Source organism: Dermacentor albipictus, chromosome 8 (genome assembly GCF_038994185.2).
Source record: "Dermacentor albipictus isolate Rhodes 1998 colony chromosome 8, USDA_Dalb.pri_finalv2, whole genome shotgun sequence".
NCBI classification, from domain to species: domain Eukaryota; kingdom Metazoa; phylum Arthropoda; class Arachnida; order Ixodida; family Ixodidae; genus Dermacentor; species Dermacentor albipictus.
Window position 1 is genome coordinate 118,775,483 of NC_091828.1, and position 12,437 is coordinate 118,787,919.

General features: G+C 47.0%; 2 protein-coding genes and 1 long non-coding RNA gene across 15 annotated transcripts in view; 1 reads left to right on the top strand and 2 right to left on the bottom strand.

The window, feature by feature from the left end:
* Window positions 1–12,437, top strand: part of LOC135910324 (uncharacterized) — a 312,252-nt gene that overhangs the window by 245,481 nt on the left and 54,334 nt on the right. The window contains exon 4 of one of the 13 annotated variants that reach the window (XM_070524261.1): window positions 385–655. The exons of the other annotated variants lie outside the window; for them this stretch is intronic. The gene's annotated coding sequence lies outside the window, so the exon portion shown is untranslated. Of the gene's footprint in view, window positions 1–384; window positions 656–12,437 lie in introns of those variants that run through there. 13 annotated transcript variants of the gene reach the window in all.
* The window catches only part of LOC135910322 (uncharacterized PE-PGRS family protein PE_PGRS46-like), a 146,287-nt gene that overhangs the window by 103,357 nt on the left and 30,493 nt on the right, over window positions 1–12,437 (bottom strand). The gene's annotated exons all lie outside the window — the stretch shown is intronic.
* LOC135910277 (uncharacterized) lies at window positions 7,010–10,887 on the bottom strand. The gene is made up of 3 exons (XR_010566984.2): window positions 10,528–10,887; window positions 7,785–8,058; window positions 7,010–7,084 (listed from the first exon to the last, which is right to left on the bottom strand). It is a non-coding gene; the product is annotated as an uncharacterized lncRNA (long non-coding RNA).

The following is a 12,437-nucleotide window of genomic DNA, read 5'->3' on the forward strand; positions in this document are numbered from 1 at the left end:
TTAAGGTTTTCGGTTGTGCTTTGCCGTGGTTTTCCTTTTTTCGCGTGTAAGTTGCCGCCCATCGCTGTCCCTCGTGGTAGGCAGCTTCATCCTAAGGAGTACGCACTACTCGTGTCACTTCCCATAGTTAAATTTTTGATGCAATGTGCAGAACCACTAATCCAAAGTTCCGTATATTAGGTGCAAGACGCACCACTAGAGATGCAGGCGCTGAAAACGTTTTAACGATTGGTGGAAGTGGAATGACAATTGACGTGGCTGCTGGCACTTCTTGCTGGCGCAAGAAGTGCCAGCAGCCACGCGCTCCTAGTATCGCGTTTGAATTGTTAGGCACTGTTTCTTGGTCGCAAACTGCCAGCACAAAATTTCTTTCTTTCGTGGCAGGGTGGAATCAATCGTCAATGAATTCAATCCCGACCTGGGTCGATCGCTGAAAATGCACCGTGGGACAACCGTATAAGAGTCGCTTGGATGTTAGCATTCTCAATGTGGGAAAGGGGTCGCTCCAACCCCTTTCCGTCTGTTGAGCTCTACTTTTCCTCTCCCGCTGTGTCACGTGGCCCTTTTTCACGAAGTCCGACAATGACGGCACAGGGTCCACATAAACAGCTTCGCTGTAATATAAGTCTCTTGTAATAAAAGAATACGAGCTTGACAGCTGGATTTTTTTTTTGGATTACGCTACCAGCTAGCACTGGTGATACGAGTTCGGCAGATGACCAAGGCCCACGGCTTCCTGGAATGAGAAAACCGCCGAAAAGGGCGAACTACATCTCGCCTGCTCAATATAGAAAGTTTTATCTCTCGGTGTAAAAGTCCTCGAATATGAATACGGTTTTCTTTGCTATCTCCTGAATGAATATAATATATAATGAAAAGCATAAATTAATGCATACAAAGGCAAAGTCATGTTATCAACCTTCTCTTGCACTAAATGTGCCAAACTAAACAATTTGCTGCTTCCATGCTTTTCAACTTTTTATTGTAGAGTAAATGATGATGAGGGGAAATTGAGGCGAAAAACAGGAAGAAAAGGTAGGCAGGTGAACCGGAAGTACTACCGGTTTGCTGGTCTACGCAGAGCAAAAGTTATTCGAGGGAGAAAAGAAAGAGAGGAGGAAAAGGGAAGCATTAGCAGAGCGTATAATTGCGGCTGCCCATCACATCTGCACCTGTTACTGACGCCGGTTAATTCCATAAATATTAGTAATGTCCGTGTCGACTTGTAATCCGGCAATGCATGGGGCCGTCGTCCAAAGATATTTGCCTTCGAAAATGAACCATCGTCTAGCCGTTTATATATGATGTTAAATGATGTTATATGATAAAGTCCTCTGAGAACGACTTGGCATTAGTGGTTCCCAGAAAAGAGTCCATAACCTGAGGTTCATGCCAGTATGCTGTGCAGACGTACAATATGGGCACTACTGTCTCTGGTACGGGACAGTAGTCGCAATTTGAGTGGCGCTGTCATCTTCTGATGCGCCCATAGAAACTCATTGGCGAGGAATAGCTCCCAAGCTCTTAGCCAGTTTCACAGAATGGTACATACCGCGATCTCACAAGGTTCTTCTTCTGCTAGCGTAATGTATGTCACTTATGTTCATTATTTAACTCTGTTATCACTGCTGCGATTTTGCTGTTGTTTTCCCCGCAGGGGCGTCTGCACAAGCAGGCGTTTGGTGTGTGGCGACACCACGGACCCGAGCAAACGAGGGTTGGACCCTCCCGCGTGTAGCCGGCGCGGCTTAGCCGTGTCTGGGGAAAGGGGGATCCTGGGGGTTGAGCTGATGCTGGGTGATTGGACCTTTATGGCCCCCCGGCGGAGGCAACACACCCCTTTGGCCTCTGCTTCACATAGACGGCACCCCCGGACTGACCCACCCGGGGGAAATCGGTAGTTGCCTTTTCCTGTCTCTCTCTCCCTACAACCTTCGTCTTTTCCTTACTTTCCACCTTTCCTGTCTCCTTCTCATTTCTTTATTACTTCCGACCTTCCTGGCAGCAAGGGTTAACCTTGTGTGAGTAGCCAACCTTGGTTATATCATATTTGGTTATAGCGGTAGCGTACAGCTGGCGCTTGTAGGCCCTGTTTTACAGGCCCTGCAGCGTCCCCTTGTTGGGCTCCATGGTGGGTGGCTGGCGCTACTGCCGAAAAATACACTCCCACTTATGGCTAGTTCTTTCCCTCCACTATCTGATCGCTCCTTGAAAAGGGGGCGCACCGAAGATATCTGAATTTTTTGGACGCCAAAAAGAAACTTTCCCGCGATTCCATGTAATCCATTCTGAAAAACAAGGAAAACAAGCACGAACAATCTCACCTTTTGTTGTTTCAAGAACTCTAACTCAGGCGTTTGGACCAGGATATAAAGCATCAAAGATGGCTAGCGGTGATCTCCTTTTGGAGCTCCGTGACAAAAAACAACACGAGAAACTGCCTAACCTTCTATCATTTGGAGATGTCCCAGTCACAGTTACCCCGCACCGCACGATGAACACCACCCGTGGTGTAGTTTCGGATGATGACCTGATGGAACTTACGGACGCTGAACTATTAGAAGGCTGGAGTGATCAAAACGTAATCAATGTTAAGAGAATTCTGCTAAGGCGCGATGGAAAAGAAATCAAAACAAAACATCTAATTCTCACCTTTGGTACAAGTGTGCTCCCTGAGAGTATTGAGACAGGATATGTGAAGCTTCGGGTCAGACCATATGTCCCAAACCCTCTGAGATGTTTTAAATGCCAGCGATTTGGCCACAGCTCATCGAACTGCCGCGGCCGCCAAACCTATGCAAAATGTAGTGCTCATGAGCACTCCGCTGAATCGTGTGAAAACACTCTCCACTGTGTGAACTGTGATGGGGAGCACGCCGCGTACTCGCGGTCGTGCCCATCTTGGAAAAAAGAGTAAGAGATTGTAACGATCAAAGTAAAAGAAAATATAAGTTTCAAAGAAGCGCGCAGGCGGGTATCCTTCCTGCCAAAGCACAACTTTGCCGAAGTGGCGCGTCAGGGGGCAGCGCCACAACGGTCTCCGGCGGCTGTCCGACCCACACCCAGTGAGGCGGCAGTGACGCCATCCGCCCCCCCCCCCCCCCCCCGGCGGCTGCAGCTGACGCTGCTGCGCCAACACAGCAGACGGGGCCATCGACCCCGAAGGTGGGTGCAGCCGAGGCTGCCCCAACCTCCCAGGCCCCTTCCAGCGCTGGCAACAGCCGGCGCAGCCAAATCCCTCAGGGAGCCCCATCGGCCTCCGGGCTGGTGGGCGCAGGGGTCTCGCCTTCCGAGGTGAGACTCTCTCGAAAAACTTCTCGCTCTCAAGAGCGCGTGTCCGGTGCCTCACATGAGGCAATGGACACAACACCTACCCCCACGGCGCTCCAAGCGCCTAAGGAGCGGCGAGGCTCCCTCGAACGCTCCAAAAAAGGCAGAACCCCGGTTACAGGGCCTCGCAAGAGCTCTGTAATCTAAGACATCACTTCCGTTTCCGTAAACACAGCACCAATTTACCCTAAACATGGATACACAAATCATTCAATGGAACATCCGAGGTCTCCTTAGAAACCTTGATGATTTGCAACAACTCATCCACAAACAAAATCCAAAAGTGCTGTGTTTACAGGAAACACACTTAAAATCTAAACACACAAACTTTCTCCGTACGTATGTTACTTTTCGCAAAGATCGCGATGATGCCGTCGCATCATCGGGTGGTGTTGCGATTCTTACTCATAGAAGTATTGCGTGTCAACCTTTACAGCTACAAACGCCCCTTGAAGCAGTGGCGGTTCGAGTTGTCCTACTAAACAAACTCATCACCATTTGCTCCCTTTACATACCCCGCATTACCAACTGAACAAACATGAACTTCACTCCTTGATCGATCAGTTGCCAGAACCTTATGCTCTTCTTGGCGATTTCAATGCGCACAGCTCCCTGTGGGGCGACTCTCGTATAGATGCGCGAGGTCGCCTTGTTGAACAGTCCCTCTTTTCTTCTGGAGCGTGCCTTCTCAACAAGAAAGAACCCACATATTACTCTCTTGCAAACCAATCCTTTTCGTCAATAGATCTTAGTATAGTCTCCCCGTCTGTGCTGCCTGAACTTGAATGGGAAGTTATCGACAACCCTTACGGTAGCGACCACTTCCCTATACTGCTAAGATCATATAAAGAAAACGAACATCCACCATACGCTCCTAGGTGGAAGATTGAGACAGCTGATTGGGAGAAATTTCGATCTCTAACTAGTATCTCATGGGCTGAGCTGTCTTCGTTAGGAATTGACGCTGCAGTCGAGTTTTTTACAGCATTCATAATAGATGTCGCATATAAATGCATATCAGAAGTAAAAGGCTTGGCCTGCAAACGGCGTGTCCCATGGTGGAACGACGATTCTAGGATCGCTCGTAAAAAACAGAACAGGGCGTGGGGGTTGCTACGCGCTTCTCCCACTGCAGAAAATCTAGTCAACTTTAAAAAAGTAAAATCCGAAGGCAGGCGAACCCGCCGACAGGCGAGACGAGAAAGTTGGCAGAAGTATCTATCAAGTATTAACTCGTTCAGAGATGAGGCGAAAGCCTGGAACAGGGTCAATAGGATAAGAGGGCTACAAGCACATGCACTCCCTTTGGTAAACACAGAAGGCGATACCCTACAAGATCAGGCGGACTCACTTGGGGAGCACTTTGAGAGCGTGTCAAGTGCCAACCATTACTCGCAATCCTTTCTGAAATATAAACAAATAGAAGAATGTAAGCCACTCATGAGAAAATGTCAACAGAATGAACCATACAATTGTCCTTTTAGCATTGCCGAGTTGAGAGCTGCCTTGAACGCATGCAAGAGCTCTGCCCCGGGATCTGACAGAGTCATGTATGAAATGATCAAAAACTTACATAAAGACACCCAACTTACACTACTCACACTTTTCAACACCATCTGGGATGCAGGGTACCTTCCAACCGCGTGGAAGGAAGCCATTGTAGTCCCTGTTTTGAAACAAGGCAAAGACCCTTCCTCAGTGGCAAGTTACCGCCCGATAGCCCTCACAAGTTGCCTTTGTAAGGTGTTCGAAAAAATGATAAATCGGCGACTCATCTTTTTCCTTGAACAGAGCAAAATTCTTGATCCTTATCAGTGCGGCTTCCGAGAAGGACGCTCCACAACTGACCTCCTTGTACGTGTAGAAGCAAATATCCGGGACGCATTTGTACACAAACAATTCTTATCCATATTCCTCGATATGGAGAAGGCGTACGATACGACGTGGCGTTACGGAATCTTAAGAGACTTGTCAGAAATGGGCATCCACGGTAATATGTTTAATATATTAAAAAGCTATCTGTCAAATCGTACCTTCCGGGTAAAAGTCGGCAATGCACTCTCACGTCCTTTTACACAAGAAACGGGTGTACCCCAAGGAGGCGTGCTCAGCTGCACGCTATTTATCGTGAAGATGAACACGCTTCGTGCTTCACTACCACCCGCCATCTTTTACTCTGTCTACGTGGACGACATTCAAATAGCTTTCAAATCTTGTAACCTCGCAGTCTGCGAGAGACAGGTACAGCATGGCCTGAATAAAGTCTCAGTGTGGGCAGACAAGAATGGATTTAAGATCAATCCTAACAAAAGCTCTTGCGTTCTTTTTACAAGAAAAAGAGGCCTGGTTCCGGATCCTTCCTTAGAAATGTGTGGACAACGAATACCTATCAGCAAAGAGCACAAATTCCTAGGTGTCATACTTGACTACAGACTCACTTTCGTCCCCCACATTAAATATCTTAAAGAAAAATGTCTGAAAACAATGAACATAATCAAACTTCTATCCCAGACTACATGGGGTAGTGACAGAAAATGTTTAATGAATATCTATAAGAGCCTCATTCAATCACGACTAGACTATGGTGCCGTGATCTATCATTCTGCAGCCCCGAGCGCGCTGAAGATGCTAGATCCGGTCCACCATCTAGGAATCCGTCTGGCCACTGGCGCATTCAGAACGAGTCCCATACAGAGTTTATATGCAGAATCGAATGAGTGGTCTCTTCATATCCAGAGAACATACATCAGCCATACATATTTTCTGAAAGTCCACTCAAATCCTCAACATCCCTGTTTTAATACCATTCATGACATGACATATGCTACACTCTTTCGCAATCGTCCCTCCGTAAGACAGCCTTTCTCGCTGCGTGTGAGGGAGCTTAGTGAAGAAATGCACATTCCACTCCTCGAGCTTCGCCTAATGCATCCAGCCAAGCTGCTACCTCCCTGGGAGTGGCAGCTCATACAATGTGATATATCTTTCGTGGAAGTCACAAAGCATGCTCCAGAGATTGAAATCAAGATGCATTTCCGGGAACTCCAGCACAAATACTCCTGCACGGAGTTCTACACAGACGCATCAAAGTCACACGACGGGGTGTCCTATGCAGCCGTCGGTCCATCCTTCTCAGAATCCGACGTACTGCACCCGGAAACTAGTATCTTTACGGCTGAGGCCTACGCCCTGCTGTCGGCCGTAAAGCATATAAACAAATCACAACTCCCGAAATCAGTGATATATACCGACTCCCTCAGTGTTGTGAAGGCCTTGATGTCTTTCTGTAATCATAAAAATCCAGTAGTTATTGAACTTTACTCCGCACTGTGCAAATCATATATATCTAACCAACATGTGATCATATGCTGGGTGCCTGGACATAGGGGCATCGAGGGAAACGTTCTAGCCGACCAGATGGCCACATCAATCTCATTGCATGCAGTTAACTCGACTGCTTCGGTCCCTGTCACAGACCTGAAGCCTTTTTTAAGAAGGAAACTACGAAACCGCTGGCAACGCATGTGGGACGAAGAAATAAATAATAAACTGCATGTAATAAAGCCACAATTAGGTTTCTGGCCTCCTGTAACAAAATCCCGCCGGACAGATGTCCTATTCTGCCGTCTAAGAATAGGACACACTTTTGGCACACATAACTTTTTACTCACAGGAAACGATCCTCCAACCTGTGGTAGATGCGGGGAGAGGCTGACCGTCCTCCACGTTCTACTGGAGTGTCGGGAAGCCGAATCTGAAAGAAGGAAACATTTTCTCTTAGCATACCGGCAGCAGATCCCCCTTCATCCTGTTATGTTACTTGGTCCAGAACCACTCTTTGACACCAATGCCGTCCTAGGCTTTTTGAAAGATGTTGTATTGCATGTTATTAGCCCCACACATTCGTAGCGCGTCCTCTCTTCAGAGGATGCCGCTGTGATCATTATTTTGAATAGCACATGCCTCTAGGCCCTTGTGGTTCAAGGCCTCAGGCGAGGCAGCAGTGCTCCAAGTAATTTTACCATCTTATATATTTTATATTTTGCATCATTATTCTACGATGGATTTTAGTGTTTAGAGTATTCGTCATTAGTCATCGCCATAATTTTATAGCACGTAGATTTTACGCACTCTACAGCGACAATTTTTTAGGCCACTTTACAGCCAAGTCACATCTCCATAATACATCGTCAACATCACCACTTGTCATGGCGCTCTTTGGCCAAACCTGGCCCTTGCGCCATTAAACACCACATATCATTTTGCAGTTGTTTTGTATTTGACAATGACCAACAGTAGCAGATGACTTCTAATAACCAACCCTACATACAGACACGTAAACAACGAAGGTATCCTCTTTTATCACTTTATTCCCCCGCTCCCTTCCTCCCTTAAACGCCCAATGACACTGACATGTGGAAGAGCTCTTGTTCCTATTTTATTGCCACAAATACCTGCAAATCGACACGGGTTAGCTGTGTGACGTCGGTGAGCACCACTGATTTTGGCCAAATGGATAGTTTTCGTAGGTCCAAGGATACAGCTCCTTAAGGCACGTTCTCCATGCAACACATTTGCCTCTGTGGTTCCTGTAATAGTTTTTTCCGCAGTAGCATCCGCTTTTGCAGTTTCTAAAGCACCTGGGACCGATTGTAGGTTTCCAGCAGGTGCCCTCTTCACAGCCAGTGCCGACGCATTCCTTAAACACCTCGTTCCGTCTCCAGCAGTCTGCAAAAAAAGTTATGGGAAGGATCACTGCTCCGCAAATATAAATTCACTGTTCCATTTATGCGAGATCACAATGACGCGCATGTATCATCACAAGCCCCCGGCTACGCTTTCGCATATGCTATGGGAGTGCCCAGCACAGTACGCACAGACTAACACCACGACTCTCTCGTCGAGGTTGCATGAGGCTCTGCGGAGCTCCGCCCTCGACGACCAAACCTGGGCGACCCAGCACGCCCGCGAGGCGGCGGCGAGGCGGCGGCGAGGCGGCGGCGAGGCAAGCCCTCGACGTCCCTTCGTGGGAGGCGTAGGCCCGGCCATCATAAAGTGCTGGTTCAACAATAAAAGTTTATTCCTCCTCCTCATCACAAGCCTGTCTCGTTGTGTACTCATGCCATGATCATATTGACACGATCTATGCATTGCTTGTGTGGCAGATATTTATATAATACAACTTCGACGTCTTCTTGAAGCATGCTGCAGCACCTCCAACTATACTTCTCGTAATGTCTACGCTTTATTCAGTTTTTTCCTTAAATTACACATTTGAAAGAACAATAAGAATTGGATAGAGGGCGCAAAATAAAAAAGCTTTCTGCGTACTCTTAGAAGATGTATTCTGTTGTCAGCAGGTTTAACGTAGGAAACTTTTGAAACATTATTCTTACTGTTGAAGCTATCCGATTTTTTTTACACCTGAAATTTATGTTCACCTGTTACTTACTATGGGGCAGGCTTTGTTTACCCACTTCAACACTGTTAAAGTAAATAACGTAATTTCAAGTGGCCAGTTCTGTGAACTGGGGAAGAACGTCCTATAAAAAACATGATTTAATGAGCCTACCACACATAATGAAGAAGCGACTACGCTCGAGAAATAGCGAAAGCCAGTCCGCTATCGGAGGAGAGCAAGGGCTGTCTTGAATAAAGTAGGGTCATTCGTGCCGATAGCACTGGACACAAAACAAAAAGTCTGAACGACAGCCAGGTAAAGTCAGATATCAAACCTTGCATTTCCAATAGTTCTATTTGGAACAAGGCACCGTAATGCTGTTACCATGTGCGACTTCTGCAGGTTCACGAAAGTATTTCGGTGGATGTTGGGAACCAAGGTGCATTCTTATGCGAAGCATATTACGAGAGCTCAACCCAGTTCCTCAGGCGCGGCGGTGTCGCCTTGAATACCACGTGACACCGTGACGTCACGACAGAGGAGAAGTGGCTTTGGCTCAACTCTTGCAAGATGGGCTGGGCGGGAATCGAACCAGGGTCTCCGGAGTGTGAGACGGAGACGCTACCACTGAGCCACGAGTACGATGCTTCAAAGCGGTACAAAAGCGCCTCTAGTGAATGCGGTGTCGCCTTAGAAACGAGCTGTTTCTAAGGCTCAGGCGTGCGTCGCTTGCTCAGGCGCACATTTCGTTGCCGCGCCGAACGCTGCGTTGCTCGACGCTCACCGCGTCCAATGCGGGGCGTCCAAGGCGAAGCAGAGTAACACATGAGTTGTTTCTTCGTCTAGCCGAACCAAATATAGCCAAGCAACAGCAGTTCACCAAGCTAAACAGTGGTTCAACAACTAAAATAAAGGCTAGTATGCTTCGCATCCTGGGCTTAACCTTACCTAAGCCACAGCCATTTTTTGCAATAGTATTATTACGCTAAAAGTGTTCGTAGGAACATGTGCCAACAAATCCCCATATCACACATAAATCGGCCACTTGGCCGACTTGGCGCCCAACGGAATGACCAAGTAGATTTGGCGGACTGCCGGCATTGAAGCGCTAGGCCAACGTCACAGACAGCTAAGAGATAACGTAAGCTGCTCACAGGGCTCGACCAGTGGTTACCTCGGAGACTTGAGAAAAGTCGGAAGAGGGGGGGGGAGGGGGGGGGGGAGTCATCGACGACACAGCCGCTCTTTTTACGGCCGGTTTCTGTTTCAAGGAGCCTGCCAAGGGTAACTCATTGTTCCCCGTAGCTCCCATATTAAATTCGCTATTGAAAATTTATTCGTTGAGATAGGCAGTGTCCAGGACGGGCTCCAAGGTACTCATTTGCTGAAGCCACCTATTGTTGATAATTAGAAAGTTAATTACCGTAAATTCGCTAATTACGCCCGTAATTACGGAAGTTGCTCTGTATCTAGAGGCTACCAATCCGTCCACTCGAATGGTAAACATAACGTTACCGTGATTTATACTTTTCTAATTTTAAACATTTGGAGCAGCTAAAAAAAGCACGCTGCATAGCACCGAATGCCCAAAGCACTAGAAGTATACCCGGCAGAACCCTTGTCTTCCTGACGTACACTCTTGGTGGTATACAGTCACGTTGCCGGTCTTCATATATGAAAAATATCTAGGAGACTCGACACAGCCATAAAACATTTTCTATAGAACATTGTGTTTTTTCTTGTAATGGGTTTCGATCATTGAACATCGTACGAGGCGAACAAAAAATTTTACTTACGCTTCCCTTGACGCGACGGCCAGACTCTCCTGTAGTTCGAGAGGCTGTTACCACCTCCGTGCGCTGCGAGCAGGACTCTTTCTCCTTCCACAGGCAACAAGAGACTGCACACGACCAACACAGTTGCAACGCAGCTAATAAGCTTCATCTTCATACTACGAGTGCCTATGGTTCCAACAACATGTGCGAAACTGTAAGCCTTGGCTTTGTGCACAGGTTATGGATACTGCAGTCTCTCGCACCGCCTACTCGTTCTTGTCAAATATGTGGCTTCCTTGCGAGTACTACCCTAAAACTATTCTCGCTAAAATACAGCTAGCTACCTTGGTACACGTGCTCCAGCGGTACTTTTTGCGGTTTCTTTAAGAACGCGGCGTCATTGTCCCAGCCCTGAATCAGGGTTCGGCGAACAATTATTTCGAAAGCTGTGGCGTGTCAAATGGCAGCGCATATAAGAAAGAAACTCGCCATTTGTGAATTCTAGAGTGCAAGCGTTAAGCTCTTGTTCGCTTTGTTCCCGACGATGCTATAGCCAGTTCAGGTACCGACTTTCTGTTTCACGATGCAATGCAGCAAAAACTTGTCGCCTCTTGCGCTTTCTCCTGGTTGCATCGCTCAGTAGAAGCGCAAACGTCGATATTTTGCAAAATCGTCAAGCTTCTGAAGCTGCCTTCCGTAGTGTTAACGATATATCTTTGACACGATTACACGATTCACGTCAGACGGCAGGTTTGTACAAGTTGGAACGGCACAAACCGAAAGAGTAACTTTTCTGCCGTAAACGTCATTCATTATAAGCCCTGGCGCATTCATGTATAGCGCAGTGCTATTTCTGCTAGAAATTGCTACAGTTTTTCTTTGCATAGTGAGTATACCACCCCTGAACGAACTCACCTCATCTCCTCTGGAGAGGTTTTCTTTTTTGCGATTCGCGCATCTGGCTTCGCACCGCTCGATTGTTTACGATGCCCATTAGGGACCCAAGTACCCACTAGTCATGTAGTACCCAATGCGATGCCGCATTGGGTACTACATGACTCCGCTCATACTGTTGTATTGAAACAGACACTCATCTTTTATTACCTTAATATCTATCAATAATTTTTTTAATATTGAATATCTTGGCCCATTAACACCTCCGGATGACTCCATTGGCTGCCGCAAGAATCAATGGGCCCTGTGTGCCCATTGCTTGACCACCGAAGGTACATCAGCCGACATGCTTTATTGTGTTACTTGCTTACTTACTTGTTAATCTTTATCGCTTTGTCTCTTACATAATTACTCACGTATTGGTTCCAAGTAACCTCATCTGGTTACCAAGCTGCAATCAGTCCCAGGCAACACTGTCAACCTATGACAACAAAGTATAGAGCAGGTAATAAAACTAGCTGATATTCATGCCGCATGAGCACGCTTATTCTGCAGATTGACGTGTCCTTCTTGTGGATAAGAGCATCAACAGCCGAGCTTAAGCACCAAATGCTGGTAGAAATGACAAGCTCGTTATTCTAAAAACATGGTTCGAGAGGCATCGCCTTCGTAATACTGACATTTTTTTTAGAATAACGAGACGCTGGTATGTACGTGATGCGTGGTAAGATTGGAAGCTTTCCTTCAAATGCTGTTCACACAACAGCACCAACAGTCTTACGACGTATGGCTTTGGGCACGCAGAAATACTTATACGTGTCCAGAAACTCATTTTGAAGGAGTAGCGTTCACACGGATAAAGATACTCGCTGCTTCAAGTGCGAATTTAAGAACAGGATATGTTGAATGATTAAGTCATTGTCTTGCTATACATGTTACCATGGTGCTGTCATACCATCATATGGGAAAGAGGCGGACGAGGAATAGATCTAGTGACCTCGTGCTTTGACGCATAACGCTGAGTAGCACCTGAACCA